This window comes from Manduca sexta, chromosome 27 (genome assembly GCF_014839805.1).
Source record: "Manduca sexta isolate Smith_Timp_Sample1 chromosome 27, JHU_Msex_v1.0, whole genome shotgun sequence".
Classification (NCBI taxonomy): domain Eukaryota; kingdom Metazoa; phylum Arthropoda; class Insecta; order Lepidoptera; family Sphingidae; genus Manduca; species Manduca sexta.
The window spans coordinates 17505565-17525670 of NC_051141.1; the positions used below are offsets into that span (position 1 = coordinate 17505565).

Genomic DNA, 20106 nt, shown 5'->3' on the forward strand with positions numbered 1-20106 from the left:
TAGTAGTGTAGTGTCGTTATAAGATGTTGGTAGAATTGCTAGTGATTGTTATGATAAGTCGGTTTTGGCCATCTTTGCTTAGTGCTATGTGGAGGTAGAGAGCGCGGAAGAGCGATGACACACTAACACAACCTTGAATTACTTAACTTCCATAGTATTAGACACTCAAGAAGCAATAATTACTCTTAGCTAATGGGGATAAATGGGGGGGTAATGCAGGGACGTCTTCAAATTCTTTCTTTGCCTGCCCTGGTTTCGAAGGTTAATATCCGGATGGCCTCTAGGCAAATAGTGGCGGTAAGGGTCAAGGCAACAGCTGGAGTGATTGTCATGGACAGTATTTGAGAGTTTGTTAACATCATGTTTGAACAATGGTTATGATAGATTGCCCGAGATGTTCGTGGGGGCAGGTTCAAAATTTCTAAATTTTTCACTACTGCTGACATGCTAATTAATAATGACTGACGTGTTTAGGGAACGACATCTCCCAAGAAGTTAGTTAACATCAAGAAACGTACAATCTCAGTCGTTTAGTTAGTCTACCATTCTTCCATTTGGCTTAACAGCACTTTAAATTGTCCGGGGTCCGTCTGTAAGTTTTCTCATGTGCAATCTGGCGTCACATACTGTTACGGCGGTAAATGTGAACATTCAATAAACTTAACTTTTTTACAAATCGTTCGCACCCTTTGCTACCAACTAGCTGGAATACAATCCTGTCGGGTGTTTTAACACGTGTTGCAAATCGGATCGTTTCAAATTGTATTTAGAAGTTTATTTTAATACGATATAGAGCGTTATTTTTTTACTATAAAGCGGCAATTAGTAGTTAAGAATCGGCGCCTCGAAAATGATCAATAGAATAAGCGGTTGTTACGACCCATGATTAGTTTAATGCTTGCAGTAACGATTTAGTCCTAAGCGATAGATAAGTATCCGACACGATCGTTGTGTATTAATGTTTCCCTTGAAAGCAGTTTCCATTATATAATACTCTACGCTCATGTTATTCCGTAGACGCCTCCGACGAACGACACGGCCGCCCCAGTTCCATAACCATTTGGATATCTCATAGTAGTTTCGTAACTTCCAAATATTATTTTTCTAAAAACAACCAGAGCAATAATATTCACAGCAATAATACCAAGTAAAGTTTCCCGTGTCGTTCGCCGAGGTTAGTTCGACGTTGTCAGCCTTATTCGTCATTATTAGGTTAATGTAGGTAATAAGATTGTTTAATGATTGTTATTTGTTGGTGCCGAGTTGTCGGCTTGTTAGCAGTTGTTATAGCGGCCCATCGACACCATCTAAGGGCCGTTCTCGGTTTTGGTTCCAAAATTCTGGTTAGACCGGACATACACATGCGGATCGCGGCTGCTGTCCGTATGTGAATGTCCGGTTTTGGCAATTGGCTATAAATTGTTGTTTTAAATACTGTTAACTATATTGCTGTTATGGTCAATCAAGGGGTCTATTTTTCAAGTACGGTATTGTTCGCTCGTTTTTAGCTATTTCTGGTAGATCTGTACACACGGGCATTTTTTACAATGACGGGGTTTAAGTGAGAGAATGCCTATGTATCTGTTTTTTTTCTTTTCATTAATTCACGATGACTTGGAGTAATGTTAACATCGGAAAGGTCCAAGCGAGAGTTATTAAATCCTTGGGTCATAATTTAGTGGGCAGAGGCGACGAACGTTAAACCTTTGTAGGCGAAAATTGACGCGAGGTCTCAGCAGTATCTTAGGTTATGTTTGGTCAGAATCACTTATATTTAAATTACTGTTACTTATGCAAAATTCCGCAATATCGTTTAATTGGAAAACATTCATTGTCTTATAATTTCTTCCAAATGGTTCATTACGTTTATTAGGGTCATGGAGAAATGAGGAAGAAGAAGGCGGCGTTAGAGTTGTTTATTTTTTGGGGCGGGGGGATGTGGGTATAGGTGGACCAGGCAACATCTGGAGTGCCCCAGCCATGACATCTAGGCTGTGGCGGTCCACCGTCGGGGTCAGTTGGTTAACATCCGGGCCCGAGCTGGTAACATCTTGAAGAGGGCACTACAGGCGATTAGGATTTGGAAAGCACTATGGAGGGCGGTATGCGCTTGGAAGCAGGAGAGCGTTTCAGTTCTATTAAATTTTCGTGATTTATTTTAATTATATAATTTATCCATTAGGTCAAGTCGTAATAGTATTAGGGGCATAGAGCGGCCAGGACGTAGAATGTAGTTCGTCGTAATCCAAAGTCTTCCAAATAGGTAATGTTAGAAATCGAAATTTTATCAACGTTCGACCGCTGAGCCTCGAACAAGTTTTACGTTCGTCTCTCTCTGTCCTTTAATTGAATGGCTTCGATCATTTAATTTTGATTCAATTGATCTATTTTAGTTACATTTAGTCCATTATTTGTGACCATATTTAATTTCGTGTAATTTCTCTATGATTTTGATTAAGGTAAGTGGTCCGTTTCCGATTACTTTAACAATTGGCACACTGATACTTAAATCCCGTTCAGTTTTTGCTCAGTTTACGGATCCACGTAGAAGGCTGAAAGCTTACGCAAACTTGTGTGCATTGGAGGGAGTCTGGTGTGTGTCACGTACTAGTGGCAACACTAGTGTCGCCTGCGAAACATCCTGGCCACGCCGTCGATGCACACAAGCGGGCGAACTTTAATTCCACATAGCAATAATACATGTACGGGTCAAGTAGTTTATTATAAGTAGGATAATCGCGAGATTGTCGAGTCACTTCTCTAGATAGTTTTGATTACTTTAAAACTGTTTATAGAACAGCTCGAAAGGCTCGCCCAATGAGAGATGTTCGTGGTCTTGTTGTTTAAAATGTTTCTGTTAAAGAGTCGACCTGTCGAAGCGTGAGCGTATTATTGAGAATCGAATCTCTTGTTGAAATAGCACTTGTTAATATTGACATTTTTTCGTTAAGTCGGGATGGAATGGAGGATTCGGTGAGGAGTGGGGGGTGGTGGTGGGCCAGCCTAAAGCGATGGGATAATGTAGTTAGACTGAGTTCGTTAAATTGGCGACAGATCATCTCGTTTGAAGTTACACGTAGTACATGCGCGCTGGCGCAATAGCGCATGGTCTGGTTATGACTTCGAACTTTTCACTATTTTCTATCCCTTTCTTAATCATTCTCTTTCGTTTGTTAAGTGGTATCTTTTCGTTCATATAAGTGGTAGAGCCACGCTATAGCCAGCAATGGTTAAAGCAGCAATGGGCTGGCTCGTCCGGGGCGGTACCACTGTCTCACAGAAGATCGGCGTGAAGTAACAAGCTTTGCTGTTGCGTTTCGTACGGTGAGTGAGATTGCCGGGGGCCCAACTCTTCTCGGAGGTGGCCGGAGCTCTACAATTCCTCAGGCGTTGTAAGTGTTCTTGCGCAGTCGTCGTCACTTATCATCAGGTGATCCAATTGCGCGGTATGCCCCTCTGATCTGGTTTTTTTAAGTTGCTAAGTCATTGTGTCTGCAACATGATGTCTTACATTTGCTCTGTTCTATGTTGGATTATTTTCTTTAATCTTTTTATTATGGTTTGTGGACTATAATGCTTTGATGGTGTTGTAGACCCACTCTAAATCTATGTTTTATTTAAATATGTTTTTAATTTGTCTCGATCATTTGTTCAATTTTAAATCGAATCCATCATCCTCATTTTAATCTTAAATTTTTCGTCATCCTCATCATCATCATCATCATCATGCGTTTTATCATTATTCATCATCGTCACATTCGTTACCCTTGTCATAATAATCGTAAACTTCTTGGATTTGTTTAAGTTACTCTGTCGCATTTAGTTCACCTTTCATATTTGTTCTCTGATCTCTGTTGTCTTCTTAACGTTGGAAGAAATTACAGCTACTTCGCCGCTCTGATGTCTTCCTCTGACTATGATTGTCTTATCTAGACGCTAACTCGTTAGCAATCGACTCGCTGGCGAGTCTTAAAGTTCCCACTCTGCGGCCTGTTTAGTTAAAATCCGTGGCGTTTCTCCGAATCCTCCATTCCGGGTCGTTATATACACAGTTATTCACTATTATATTTGGCGTGTGTTTTGTTGGTTAACATATAAGTTGTTCGTGGCATTTATGTCTCATTGTTGTTTCACGTTATGTCAGCCGGAAGCCGGAAGACGTTCACTGTAAGCCTTATACTTTTTACATCCACTACTAAATTTAGTTTTATTATCCATTTTTTTTCTTCCTTATTTTAATCTTCCAATTTTCATATACTATTGTGGTGCTTTGTCTTTACATTTAAATTCCATTTAGTCCTAATAATCTTCCATTTCAATCTTGTCTTTTTTCCGCCTTTTAAAACTGCCCATTGTTTGTCTTCTGTCTTTTATTAATAACACAGTGCCTTTTTTTTCTAAAAATTAAGTTTATTTCTCTTAATAACCTGTTAATATTTTTACTTCTTTTTAAATTACTTATTCCTGTCTTCTGTCCATATATTTTAAGAACTTTTTGTGATTTTCAAACTCAAATCCTTTTTCTTCCAATCTTGTATTAAATTCTGTCTCCAAAATTTTGTTTTTCTCCTAAAGCAGTGTCTTTCGGCTAAAAGAACAAGTTCCGATAGCCGCTTCTCAGTTGACACAGTCTTTCAGCCATGATGTTAATGTCATTTTTGGTCACGTTACGTCTTCTTAATATCAACAGTCTTCGATTTATTAATTAAATTATTTATGCACGTGACGGCTTCTTGCCAATCGTATGTCGCGCTGTCTTATACACAGCCACATGCGTCAAACACGTCTTCGCGACGTTCGTTCCTGGATTTATCCATCTAATTGGATGCTGTCGCGTGGTGCGTCTTCCGGTGCAACGATTTAAGTCTTCGATTTTATTTTCGAAAATATATTTCTTTATATAATAAGTTGTGTATTTTTTTGAAATTTATTTGTGATGTTAGGTGTTCTATAATTTATGTATTATTTATATATTTTTATATGGATTTTATGAGGTTCCCGGCTGGTTTAGTGTTAGATGTTTATTTATAATAGTTGACATATATTTATACAAGTATCAGCAGGTTTTTCGGCTGGTTTGATGTTGTACATATTTATTTATTGTAGTTTATATATTTTTGTATAGGTATTAAAAGTTTATTGACTGGTTTGGTGTTGTTTAGTTATCATGGTTGGCACATTAACAGGTCCATTACTAGTTAGTTGTTTATTTTACTTATTCACTGCGCGTACTTGGTTCGGATTGACTTTGCTTGACTAGACTTCCCACTAAACGTAAAATATTGATGTTCCAAGTACGGTGCTAGTGGATAAATAAAAGTGGACTTGCATCAGCTCCAGGCTGACACCTGATATGAGATTATGAAGGATAAAGGGTTGTGGCGAGTCGGCGTTGGTTCTTGACTCCGAATCGCCATTATTCTTCTGTTAGTTATATGTTTTGAAGAAAATATCAGCAGGTTATTAGCTGGTTTGGTGTTTATATTTATTTATTGTAGTTTATGTATGTATGTTTGGGTATCAGCAGGTTCTCAGCTGGTTTGGTGTTTTGTTATGAATGTTTGTTGATTGTAGTTTAAATGTTCTTTTTTGTCGCTTCGGTGTCCTCGTTTGTATTATTTAACGGTTTTTTTAATGGGTTTAAAATTATAAAATTTATTTATACTGTACATGATTATCATTTTCGGTCTTATTTTTTATGGTTGGATGTTTTTAATTACAACAGTTCTGATTTTTTTAGATGTAATTGTTATTCCTCCTTTTGAGAGTATTTTTGATTTCTGGATATCCTTATTTTGAACTCACGATTATTTTGATACTTAAATTGCTGTTCGTGATTTTATGATTTGTCATTTCCATTTTTATTGCGGTTTTGATGTTATAATTTGACGGTTAAATGTTTTTGAATAAAGACCAACACCTTTTCGGCTGGCTCGGTAGTAAAATTTTATGCAATATCGTTAAAATGTTTGTTTTATTAATTTTAATACCGTTAAATCGGATTTCCCTTCATTTGGTTTGGTGTGTTCTTTAGTTGTTCTTTATGTGGATATATTTTGTCATGTTTCGGCATGCGATATGTTGTCTCTATCGTTTCGATTCAACTGTGTACTTCTATGTATTAGTTTTATGAGTTAAGTCAGAAGTTGTTTTGGTATTTTACTTCAATTTTAACTTTGCATCTGTTTATTGTCCTCACTTATATGTTTTTGTTTATTATTTAAAAGGAAACGATATGGATTACAACAGGGCATAAAATGCCAACCGGAAGTGTTGGTATTTGATATTTACATCATATTATTACATTTACACTGTTACTCTTTAACTTGGAACTGTTAAACTTTAAATTGATCAGCTCCGCTTCGAAGGTCGACTCTCCTTCACGCATTCGATGGTAACGCCACTCGCGCCTTTGACGTTGCATCGTCTTGCACCCATTGTTACTCGCTTGTACTTTTTAATCAACCTTTTTGTTTGGGATCTTCGCGGGCAATAATTTTTTATAATTTTCACAATTGGCTATAACTTAATACCCATCGTAAATGATGCACTATCATCTTTTAGAGCGATTCTCTGAGAGCAGTTGTTGCTGTGTGAAAGATTCTCCAGTTTTTCACGCGCAACATGTTTTGCTCTAAGGGAGTTTATCTATACTATTTTAGCGTATCATATACGAGAGGTATTTTATAAATTTAACGGGGGTGGGGGGGTAGAGTAGGGAGGAAGTGGAGGTAGGGGGGTAAGGGTATGTTGGGGTTAAGATTGTGAGTGAAGAGCTGAATGTTTGGTAGATGGGTTGGAGTGAAATTTATAGGGTTTGGCTTTAATTTGTAGATTCGCTAGAAAGTGCGGCAGTTGTTAGATTTGTTGGTGTCGCAGTGCTGTATTTGTAGGAAGGCAGGACCGGGGGGTTGGGGAAAAGTATCAAAATTATTATTTAAGTTCTGTATCCATTAAAACTTTCGGGATGTATGAAATTTACGAGTGTCACTCGTTTTTTGTTCGTTATCGGTCCGCCATGGATAGATCCCAATTCGGTGTCAAGGTATAAGCGACTATCACATTGTTGGATATTGTTGGATTTTAAAACCAAGCAGTGTCTTCATGTTCTCGTTTAGTGTAGTATATTAGGCAGTACTCACACGTGGGAACACTTAACAAATTACACTTGGCGAGGCATTCATTCGTAGTTTATATAATGTCGTCATCCCTGGGGCACTGCCTACACAATCATCATCCACGGTAACGCTTAGGGTAATGTGACAAATACATAATGATCGATGTTATCAACGATCACATGTATTTGTTAGATTTCTAGCAGTGGTGGGTCAAAGGTCACTTGGGGCGACGACGTGACATTGTTAAAGTTATGGGAAACGCTCCCGGGCGAGAGAGCAGCATCGTGTCGGATAGGTATGGAAACGTTGTAAGGGAGATGTAATTTTATAAGATTTATATTATAGTTAGTGTAAGAGTAGATTTTTTACCTTTTTCATATAAAATAAATACTGACATAGGATTTAAGGTTGGAACTAGGTTATAAGTATGATCACGCCTTGCTCTTGTGTCGGAACCATTTCGCGCCGATGTGGGAGTGATGCGTGCCAATGTGCGTGCGTTATTACTTACATATTTTATTTGGAGACGTTTATAGATCTGACGTCTTCTTAATCCGTATGTTACGTTGTACAAGGTGTGTCGGCGACACGAATCGCCTATCCACCTCGTACTGTCTCTTACGCGCTTCTATCAATACCACCACCGTATTTGATCCACGCGTTAACACCAGCGTGCAAGCGCGTGCACGCACATTGTCTATTTAAATATTGTTTAATTAGATTTTCATTTCTACTTTCGTCAATTTGTATTTATGTTGACGTTAATATGTTTTTGAAGTTTACGTTCAGATCTGAACGATTTAGCTCTGCGTTCTGCCGGTATAATTCAAGATGGATAACATCCACGCTAGATAGCAATAAGTCGTCGTTAGATCAGCGCCGTTTGTTTGAAGCTTTGTTAATATCTGGGTGTTTGAATGAGATTACAGATAGGTTTGACTTGGGGTGCTGGCCGCGATCGACACGTATATGCTGGCAGATACAAAGAGCTACGAACGGATTATACTGAGAAGGTTACCATCAGAATAGATTTGCAAGATGGCGTGGAAGCGATTGCAGGATGAGGATGAATGTGATTCGTGAGGAAATAAATGAATTTATTGGGATATAACATCTGACAAAATGGCGATTGACATACTCCTTCAGGTTCGGGTTACACTGGCTAGCTAGCCCTACCGCAACATCCGGAGAGGGCCAGTGTACAGTTTAAGAACAACAGGGCTTGACATAATTTCAAGTCCTTGTAGGTTCATGGCCAGGCAGCCTGAAATTGATATTGAGCTGCGAGTGTGTCGTAAACTCTTGAAAATCGCCGATTTGTACTATTGTAAAGTGGAGATATGGGCTTGAGGATCTGATTGGGTAAGACAACGGGGAAGGAAGACAGGCGTCAACGTCGAAAAAGGTGGAATGAGAAACTTGTGATGGCGCTACCTCTTCTCTTTAAACTAGTGGTAATTTTGAAGGGAATTTTAATAGAGAAGACGGGGATATAATTGAAAACAAGAAAGGAGACGACACCCCTGATTTAATCAAAGGAAAATTTGACAGAAAAATGTGTGACAGGTGAAATTCAGAAAGAATAGGAAGGGCACTGTTTGTTTCATGTGGAAATTTGATCGATAAGGTGGAGAAAAAACAGAAAATGGGATGAATGGGGGGACTATCCTAAAACGAGTATTCATGTAGTGGTAGAGCCAAGTTGTAGACAGGAAAGTCTACAGCATGAATAGGCCGGCTCGCCCGGGGCAGTACCACAATCTCACAGAAAACCGCTTCGCACGGTGAGTGAGATTTCCGGAGGCCTACATTCTCTGTCTTTCAACCTTCTCTTCGTGGAAATCGTGTAAGTTAACTGTCGGCTATCATTATTTAACATCGGACTTCAAAGGAAATGAATGATAAACAACTAATAAGAGAGTAGCTTTGACAGAAAAAAAGAGAGGGAAGGGAGAAGGATGAAGGGTGGAGATACCCCGTTGTAAACATAACAGCTATTGTTCAACGCAGATTATGTTTGCCGTTGTCCATACTCCACTCGCATCATGCGGGTGTACTGGAAACTACAGCGGGGATTATATTACTTAAGGGTATAGGGCATATGTACCATTATAATCGTAGTTTGGATGTTGTGTGTCGTAGATATAAGCATTTAATTGTTATTCATGTAACAATGTCTGTCTGCCCGATTTGAAAGAATGTCAATCTGGTTTTGATTAACTATAAGGAATGATAGTTTTGATAGAATTATTTGAATGAAAAGGTTTTAGCGTGTTATGGAGTGGTTTATTTTTCATTGTAGCCCGACACTATTAGTCTACTGGTTTAGTCACGAATGTTTTCTGAGCTCAAGTTGGTAAACCTAGAAAGAAGACGTTGGATTCATTTCGAAAAGTATTGGCGTGATGCGGGCTAAGGGTAGGTAATGTATCATTGTATTTTTTTTATTTCAAGGCCACTATTATGACCGCAACCTCATACTATCCGCGTTTGTTCCATCATTGTGCGAGATCTCATAATTATTTTTCTGAGCTAAGACAGAGACAATTAAAGTTATCTACACAAAAGTCATGGTTAAAAACTTGAAGGCAGGCTATTTTTATGTCCGTTTGAGCTTTCCATACAATCGAAACGGCATATGTAACAAATAACACATCCAAATTTTAATACATCTTTGCATCACTAGCGAGGGATGGAGTGGAATTTCAATCGGCTTTTATAAGAAATACGACGTGTTACTTTTTTCACACACGTTTGCCATCCGGGTCAGGCAGGCGTTCTTATAATATATAATCATGTGTAATCAATGTTGTAACCAATTAACAATTTCACTATCTAGTATCTATGTTTCTATAATGTTTATATTGAAATCATAAAAGTAGTGTCACTTTACATGGTTTGACGGAAGGCAAATTGTAAAGAAAATATTTGGACCTACTTCGGTCTCTTGACACTTGGTATCCGGACAGTGAGAGCGTTTAACATCTCGTGCAGACGTTCTGTCGGTGTCGTATACAATAGACATTTCCATATTATTTGCTCATTAAATATTTTATTATTTATCAGCACAGTTTCTGAACTTGTATGATTTGTTATACCCATTAGCAATCATCTTCAAGCGATTATTGTTTTGTATAAGCCGGCCTGAGTTCTTTGTTGCAACCGAGTATACTAAACGAATGTATTTGGCTAAAAATTCCAACAAAAGTCATTCGGTTGTATTTTCGACTATACTTTCGTAGAACGACGTGAAGACTGAAATTGTGTAATTTATTGTAAAGAGGGAACCTTATGTTTTGTTTAAAACACTTGTCGCTTTCTTATAGAGGTAGATTCAAGTGTTTTAAGGCACTACTATTTATTATATTTATCTGTAATCATAAGTGATCATCTATATTATATGTTTAATGATTAAATCTTCAATCGTTTTTTACGTTCGATTCTTGATAATTTTCTCGTCGAGAGACGTGGCGGGCTGAGCGACAAGCCCGTGTTATTTATAATTTATTTAGTTCCTTGGTTGTTTCTCCTTATTTATAATCTTAAGAGAGAATGTTGCATTGGTTTGTTTTATGGCGTTACCTTTTCCAGTTAGGTTTTCGATCAAAATGAGCAAAAGGGTATCAATGTTGACGCATTGTGGACTTATGATGTGAAAAATGAATATTCGTCGGACAAAATCACTATTGGTAACAAACCAAGGCTTCATTTGAATCGCTTTTCGTGTTATGACGTCACTATTATAGTTTTCATGAGGAAACATAGGGCGGAATACCACTTTCGTATGTTTCTTTGGTACGAGGAACTAAAGTATGGTCGACAATCAGGGATAGTTTTAGTGCGAGACAAGACTAAGGGAAAGATTTCTATATATATTTTTGTATCCCTTTGTACTTCTTGCTTCCTAAGTGTACACTTCTTGGTGTAGTAGATAAGTTGTATTTAGACCGGCAGGGTTTTGCGCCATCATCTGAATGTGTCCGGAACACAAATGGATTCATAATATGTAACTAGTTTCTGTATAGATCGAATATTAAACTATAATCATACGCCAAATCTGTGCAAAATAACACTTTCAGTTTCCGGACTAAATCCACATTAGTATTAAGCAAACATTGGTATAAACAGAAAATGTCAGAACTAACCCCATAGAGTGCTCTGGTCACCTGTTTTATAATCGTACATTTTCAAGATTCTTAATGTATTATTATATGCGAATATTATTAATAACCATTTAATATGTATTCAAAGAGAGATATAAAATATTAAAGCCAATATATATTATGTTTAGAGCTGTACATGGGGGGAACAGATTGAGTTGACATGCGCGTCCAAGATATGCGTAGACATCTAGAGCGTTGGCTAATGCTGTGAGCGAACGCGCATGGATAAAGTAGGCCCCTAACAGCTAAACCCTTGTCTTCTCCATCTAGCCCACCCCGAACGTGCGTGCTCTGTGCTGAGTCTGGATCAATTGCCGCCGGACGCTACCCGAAGAGGAGCCTCCTATTCCACTAGTAGACTTGCTAGAACCCTAAGAGCCTGCTTCTTCACTAACACTAAACTAGGCTAGATTCACCACACATCACGCACTCGACGGATATTTGTACATATGGCTGACAAGGCGGTTTATAACATGGCATTCATTCCGCGTGCTGCACGACTGATGGTAGACACCACGGTTTATGTTTTTAATTTTATAATATTAATATAAAACGATTTTCTTGTTATATTATTTTGGTATTATTAATTAATTTATACCTATTTTAAAATATTAAGTCTGCCTCTGATATTGATTCATCAAATTATCGAAACTACCGAAGTGCAATGCCCGACGCTGCCCGTCAAAATCAATGCATTCAAACATAGATAACTGAAGGATCAGATTGGGTTTGTGCAATAGCCAGCGAACACCGTTACTCCAGTGTTCCAGGCCCTTGGTTTATAATCCACTGCAAACACCACGTAATTGTCACCATTACATTACGGTCAAGCTCGCGTGCCTCGCGCGGGGCTGCGGTTTGAAACTCAGTAAAAAACATCGTTGCACTACCAGCCCCTCGCGTCGGTTAAGGTTTTGATCACGTAGCTCTTTAATCATGTGGCTGTCTGATACTGTACCGACATAACATATATCAAGAGGCCTGTAAACCTTTAAGCGAAACAGCTTGAAATAGTCGCAACAGATTTATGAAGCTTAATTGAAGACAAATAGCCTGGTCAAGTCTGATCTATTGCATATGGTTGCGTACTTCACACGATACAACCTGAACACCTTGTTATATCACCGATCTTATGCATTATATCGGTCTTGGCATTCGCAATGGATTGTGATTTAACGTCAGTGGAGGAGCGGTGTATGGCTGGCATTGCACACGCGACTCGCTTCATCAGCTCACGGGCATTACCATCACACAGGTGGACATCACGATACGCCGCCTTGTGTTAAAAGTGTCAGTCCCATCACCAGCATCTCGCAGTGCTACAGACGTAATGGTATATTCTGCCACATCACAGTCACCTCTACTGACATTTACGCGTGATGATAATTTTATATCGATGGCGGCCATTACACTTTTTCTGTTTAGACCACTGCTACGTACGATAGTTATTTTAATAATTAATCATCAAAATTATATTCAATACTTATAAATGTTGTAATTAGACGTAAGAGAATTTAGACACTTCGTTTTATTGTAATCCTTCGTTAATTATTTTAGAATTTGTTTCATTTTTGAAAACATTTAAAAAATTCTGATATATGATTTACACTATTTTTATTTCGTCCCCAATTTATTATTAATGAAGTGTATTCTACTAAATATATTAGATTCGGTGTATAAAACGGTGTTTTATTTACAATCCTACATATCCATGATGATACCGAAAGATCACAAACCAAAACCTACATGATATTTAAAACAAATCCCGCCCCCGTACACCAGGTCAGTATCATTTCAGTAAATTATTTTATTAATTTTTATTTATTGAATTTTAAAACTTCAACATTTTTGTAGGTATCTCAATACATCGAGGACGCGTGACGCAAGCTGTATCATTCTGCTGTACAAATGAAGATGGCATTATCAATCTAATATTCTTATACAATCTCATACAGGTATGTCCATGACAAATATAAACGCATTCTGACGACTGGACTATAATGACGTACCTAATGAGGGTGTTTTGTTTCAGTTTCAACATCGAGAAGATAGTACAGGAGCTTGCAGAAGTGTCTCCCTGATATTGGGCGAGATGAAGCTCGGCGCCGGGGTCAGTATCATGGCTTTATACCGCTCTGCTTGCAAACCATCGTTTATTATAAATGTTTGTACAATAGACTGCCCATACATGTAATTCTAATTTCATTGTTTCATGAAACAAGGGTCCAGCCAGCAGTGTCGCTGCGGACTCGGTAAGTATCTAATCTCAAATCATTGATACAATCCGGTTAATGTCGCTTTCCACACGCATAAATCTCTTTCCATTGTTTCATGCATCCGGAGCGGAGTCCTCTACTATACACGCTGCTCGTTCTCCTTGCTCATCAAGCATCTCCACCATTGCACTGATGTCACGTGAGTGCTATTCCTAATTAAAATGTCACATATATCATTCTAATTCAAGCAATGCACTCATGATAATGTCTTTCTCTTCTTAGGAAGATCACCCTACAGGGTACAACTCAAGCAAAGAGATATTTCTCGTGTGGCTGAAGTCGGTACTCTACGCACCCAGCACAGCTGTCAACCTTGCATCATATATTACACTACTTATTATACATATACAACAGTGGGCAGGGGGGTCTGCGGCCAGCCAGGTATACCACCTACCTGACTGCAAGTCTTTCCCCTTACCGAAGGAACACTACGACCCGTTCCTCCCCAGCCAGAACCCCCCGACGCTGAACATCATGCACATGGAACTATAAGTATCAGTTCACTTGGATTCATTGCCTTGGAAGGCAACATCGCACAATTAACCATCTCACAAGCAGTCCGGCTTACATAGGAGTACCGACAATGCAAGCAAGATTTTCCTCGGCACTCCTGCAAAGAAATTGGCATTTGTATCACCGCACCTGCGTTCTGCCACACAAATTTGAACACTAGAATTAATGCGCAAAGATCTTACTCATTGGCAACACAATATTATGGAAACTAGCTTATTGCCGATCATCAATTGTCGGGGGGAATGGGGGCCGCGGCAGCCAGGCAGACCACCCGCCTGGCTGAAGATTTACCCCATCATGGAGGAACACTGCCACACGTTCCTCCGCATAGTTTACCGCATCGTCTCGAATACGCAGAAGTAAGTCGTTAACTTTTACTTTTATTATATTTAATTCATTAAAAATGACTCTGTTTCAAAAATATATATCTTTTCTCAGGAAAATCATGCCACCACAATTTAACCTATCACTGAAATAATATATATTCTACATCCCACGTTGGAACGTGGTCAAGCTCCACCAAGCTTGGAAGCTTGGTGGAGCTTGACGATTACTTCACAACGACATAAACATGGACAGGTAGTTTCCCTTCATATGCAAGTTATACTTCTCTTCACATTTCGATTCTTTTTTTAAGAATAAAATATTTCTTTCGCTTGGTAATTATTTGGATATTTTATTTTAGACATCATCGACTGCGACTAGAAGAGGGGCAGCAACTGTAGCAGCTTCAGTATCCAGCGATCGCTGGCTACCAAGAGGGTCTGGCGAAGACGGTGAGCAGTCACAAGTTGTTGCTTGAGGAGCATTTCACAGAAGGATTATTCTCACCACAATTAGTCTGAAGGCAGCGGTGAGTCATTCAGAACATTAGATCAGATGACTACAAAATAGATTGAGTCGGTCTTTACATGTTTTATAGCTGAGGTTTTTTGTAAACAGATCGGTGAATGTGCAACGTAAACAAAGACATCAGAGCTGCGGTGCAGAGACCGTTTGGAAGAGAGACAGAATCGAAGAAAACGATCTTCGGCGGGCTTACATTGTAGATTTAAGGCGCCCCTTTGTAAAACGCCTAATGTAATATAAGTGCTGAAATCTAGCACTGACAACACTAATATTACATGCGTTGAGTTAGTATTAAGGTATTTTTGTATTATTCGCCGTAAGATAAGCATATTTATTCCGAGTTGTAAGTCTCTTGTTGGCCGTTCATTTATTTTTTACAATTTTTATCGGATTCGTCTATACACACTTATGACATTTGACGTTAACGTAAACATGAAAGATCGTGTATGACTTGCTTAATTCTGTGTTGTTCGATACCAATATGTTTTATAATAGTTTATTCTTCATATTTCCCTTCAGCAGCTTACTAATATTGTTTTCAGCGCCCGTTTCTACTATCCAAACTACGTGTTCGGCGATCGCAATCGGTTGACCAATCAGCTGTGCGCGGTCCCAAATCTAACCAAAATCTACGTCTGCAGCGTAATTAGGAAAGTTCAGCTCAGACCTTAATGGTACCTCACCCCCACTCTCAGCAACGGCTCTTAACAACTAGGGCAGAATTTCGAGGTGGGTGTTTCCATTTACTGCTTCGCTTTCTTATAAAACATAACATTATTAGTTTCATTCACAATTTATGCTACTTGTGGTGCAGAATTAGTAGAATAGTGTGTTCACGGGCGGCAGTGACCACGTGACTTCCTCTAACTCAATTGGACATTTGCTTTCGTTTACTGGAACACAAAACCTCAGCATTGCCATGTTTCAGCAGCATTCACCCCTCATGCGGTGGAGCCGAAGAATAGTTGTAATTATATCAATATCTACAAGCGCGCACGCATCTCTCCGGGGTACGGTGAGTATAGCTTAAAGAATGTTGCTTACACATAGAGGAAATATATGTCTCTATGTATAACAAAAACACAACATTGTTTATCTTACTCAGCAAAATCCTATAATGTATTTTGGATTTTGTAATAAGCCATAATTGTTGTTTTTTTTTTTTAACTTAAAATATCGAAACCATAATGATGTATATTCAATGTATTGATGTATATTCATAATTACCGATATACCCTTAAATTGCAATATTAATAAGTATATATTATTCTCAGTATATTTTACAATATTTCTTTATATTTCTCTTTTGGTGAACCGGCGATAGTCTCTATAACTTCATGACAAAATTAATAATGAATATTTAATTAGAGGAGAAAACCGAAAACATGTACAAGCATGTTCGAGTTATATTCTCCCGATATTTTGGTTGTAAACACTATCGAGTAACTCCAGCGATAGGGGGAGGCTCATTGATCTATGACAAATACGATTGGCCGCGATTTAGAATCTTGTGACCGGATTTCAACAGTGCATGCCCACTAATCTTTTTTGTTTTCTTTTCCATATCGATATTTGTGTATATGTGTACTTTCGTTTATTTTTTATCTGTGGTGCTTTATAACTGGCTTATCTAGTTGTAAACGGCCCTATCCTTGAGGTTCAAAAGCCTCCTTACTTCATTATTTTGTCTCCCGCTTTGCTATGGAGGGAAGTGGACAATTATTATTTCCAACTCCTCCCTATCTTTTTATTGGTTGATTTCATTGTGGGATAATGATAAATTAGGTGAGACTCGCCGAGCTTCATTGCTCGGTGTCATAAAATTCGTGCCACTGCTGATGCTAGCTTACAGGAGTTATAGTGGTTGGTGTATGGGCGGGAATGTCTCTAAAAGTCTCTACTCAAGTGTGGAGGTCAGTTATTAGTAATTTGATTATACACTATTGAAACCTAAATGAATATTATTAGTGTATAACAAAAACTATTTTTTTTTTATAACTGGCAATAAAAATTGACATTGCGGTGGTTCCTACCCCAACGGCCTGTCGCATTCGACCGACCATCACTAAGATTCAGTAGGTTTTCCACCACTCATGAACTTTCATAAGTCTAGAAGAATCATGATTGCATTGCCAACGTAGATAGAGTAGGTATTGTGTAAGGGGTGACGGGCGAGGGATGAGGTGTAAGACCTATCTCTCTACGAAACGCAACATTAAAGAGGCTTTTAAAGTCAGTTTTCTGTATAATATAATGGTATCTTTCCATTTAAACCAGGTCAGATAGAACGTAGACTTTGTCTACGTCGGGGCGTTAATTCTTAGTTTATACAAACCGACATTGATGTGAATTTCAGAAACTTGTTTTGTAAATATTAAATCAACATAAAAGCTGGTGAGTTACCGACATGTCCTAGATAAATTGGTCTACAGAATAAGTGGATCGGTCTTATTTAAGCAATGTGGCAAGAATCTGTCCCACTGGTGGGCACAGGGCTCGTCTTCTACTGAGAAATAAAACTCCCTTCATTAGACGATTTTATAGCAAACGATAATTCATAAAGGATACACACATAATTTTAGAATAATCGGAGGCGATTTGAACCTGCGGACATACGTCTTAGCGGGCTACTTCACACCTCACTACGCTATCGCCGCTGTGGGTATAATAGTATAAATATAATGTAAAAATGATAGTATCTCTAATAAATAAATTTTGGTTGCGATTCAATATCTTGTAAAAGAATTTCGAGGTCAAAAATGGCATGTATTGATAAATTTTAGCTTTACCGGATGAGCGATCCGCGGGATCGGCCGGCGAACGCTAGAAAAATTATTCAAGAGTAAAACTGAAATGGCGATAGGCCCCTCATATGTGAGAGACCGCCCGGGTAGGTACTTCCGCAATGTCTATTTCTGCCGCCAAGCAGCAGTTTGTATTCACTGTTGTGTTCCTGTTTGAAGAACATTGTAGCCAGTGTAACTACTGAACATTAATATGGCTAGAGTACAATACTTTGTAATTCAAAGTATTGTATGGTGTTCCTACTGTTTATGGGCGGTCGTATCGCTTACTATCAAGCGAACGACAGAAGCATAAAAAATAATCCTTTCCGTACATGTTTAGGTTAGAATTTATTGTTTAAGTTTTGTAGGAAAAATGTTCTTCCGCAAAACTTGAGAATGATGAATTTATAATTAGAGACCAAAATTTTACCCCTACTTTATTGCAACCACTTTTGATGTCAAAATAGTGTTACAAGATTCTAAATTATAACGTAAATTTATAATTTTATTTAAAGTATTTTCCCTGCAGTCACATTTTAAATGATGTGTGCTATATTCCTTTTAGTTACAAGAATACTTATTTCTAAACATATTTTATAGTGTGTTAATATGATAATGTTGTTTGATGAATGTTGTGGACTTGTAATAATTAAGATTAGCCATTATTTCGTTGCTTACAACTTACAACTTTCTTACATGTTGTGCTAAAACTTACTTATTGCCTTTTATATTACAGCTTGCGGTTGGAAAGTTATTTTGTGTTTTATACTTCCACAACTGGTTTTATAATAATATTCTTTTTCCGTGTCCTTTTTTTTTATATGGAATACGATGTGTGTTCCTTTGTATTATAGAATTACTTTATTTATAAGAAATTTGTAATACACTTATCATTTTTTGACATAATCCGTTCTGCTGAGGGGGTGAGGAAGGGATCATATCGAACAACTCAGAGTATTTGCCATGATAGTCATGTCGCTAACGGTAAGTGAATATCAATATTTTGGATAAAAATAATATCGATTCTACTCAAAATTCATTCAAATCATTAATAATATTTACTTATCTATTCACTGTGGACGCAAACTCTGCTGATTTACGAGTCTTTTTGAAAATGTCGGAAATTCGTATACGGGGAAACAATGCGATAGTAATTTCGAAGCTACATATAAAAAGTATGATCGTCTTGTGATACGTCATGGTTTAATATACTTACTTCGGTATAACAAATGCATCAATAAAATTTAACAATATATATCCAATGAACTTACTACTTCCTTCTGTATTCTGTAAGTATATAGTATATACATATATTTTAATAAATCTATTGTTTTTCAGGTTCAAAAATTACGAATCGAAGATATGGCAAAGCAATAGATTCCTAGAAAGGTCCAAAGTTTATATCTGCAGTTAGGCATTTGGAATAATAATTTCAAATTCACTAAAGACTCAAACGTTCAACCGCAGTCCTACTTCCAATAAGGTAAGATGTTTTTCCACATGATTCTGTTATTTTTTAGGTTATTATGTTACAAGTACATACTTACTTAATAAATATTTATAGTATACGTTATGTCCTAAGATAAGTATGGCACTGTATCTTCTACCGACCGTTTTCACACTGTAACATTTTAATCCGAACCTACTCAAAAATGTACAAGCCTTACGAATCAAAATTATACACGATCGAAATTGTGTCATAATTCGATGAAGATTTGTTGGGCACTCCAATGATCGCAAAATTGACCTGTAAAATGATATTTATCTGCTTTTATCGTTGCATGAGGAATTAATTCGTGTAAGGATAGATTCTTAAGGCTTTTTGTCCGTACGACGGTCGTAACGTGTATAACCTGTGAGCCCTGGGAAAAGATATTATGAATAAGTTATAGTATTTTTGGATTTATAAGTAGTTACATACTAAAAGTAAGATTAGTAAGATAAGACTAAGAAGTAAGATTGACTGAAGTGTTTTGGTTAAATTTTTACCCCCTTATTCATAGACGTTTTTATCTGAGGACGGAGTAACGCTGTGATAATAAGTTTGTTTCTCAGTGCTGACGGCATGGGAGCCTTTAGTGCGTAGCCATAGGGCCGTAGGCCTTAATATTCTTGTATCTCAATATTAGCCAAACACAACGGCCCTATGTCTGGTTCTTAGTGCTGTTGGGCACTGAGAAACAGACTTGTTATCACAGCGTTTCTCCGTCCTCAAATAAAAACGTCTATGAATAAGGGGGTAATCTTTACTTACGTTCATATAAGTCATACAATTGCATAATTACAATAAAAATTTAAATATGTCTAGGTTTATATTTTTGCTACCGGCCATATTCATTTATGAGAAAAGAAAATTATAAATACTCTATAGCAATCGGGTCTAATATTTATATTGTTAAAA

The 20106-nt window shown here is 37.7% G+C and overlaps 1 long non-coding RNA gene across 2 annotated transcripts; it reads left to right on the forward strand.

Moving 5' to 3' along the window:
• The first annotated feature begins 13519 nt into the window (after window positions 1–13519).
• LOC115447433 lies at window positions 13520–19786 on the forward strand. 2 transcript variants are annotated; one of them, XR_005113252.1, is made up of 8 exons: window positions 13521–13696; window positions 13780–14429; window positions 14509–14649; window positions 14756–14923; window positions 15013–15203; window positions 15462–15648; window positions 15851–18689; window positions 19044–19786. It is a non-coding gene; the product is annotated as an uncharacterized LOC115447433 (long non-coding RNA). The 2 variants fall into 2 exon arrangements; XR_003939003.2 differs by lacking the exon at window positions 14509–14649 and having other exon boundaries at window positions 13520–13696; window positions 15013–15648.
• Window positions 19787–20106: the final 320 nt, after the last annotated feature.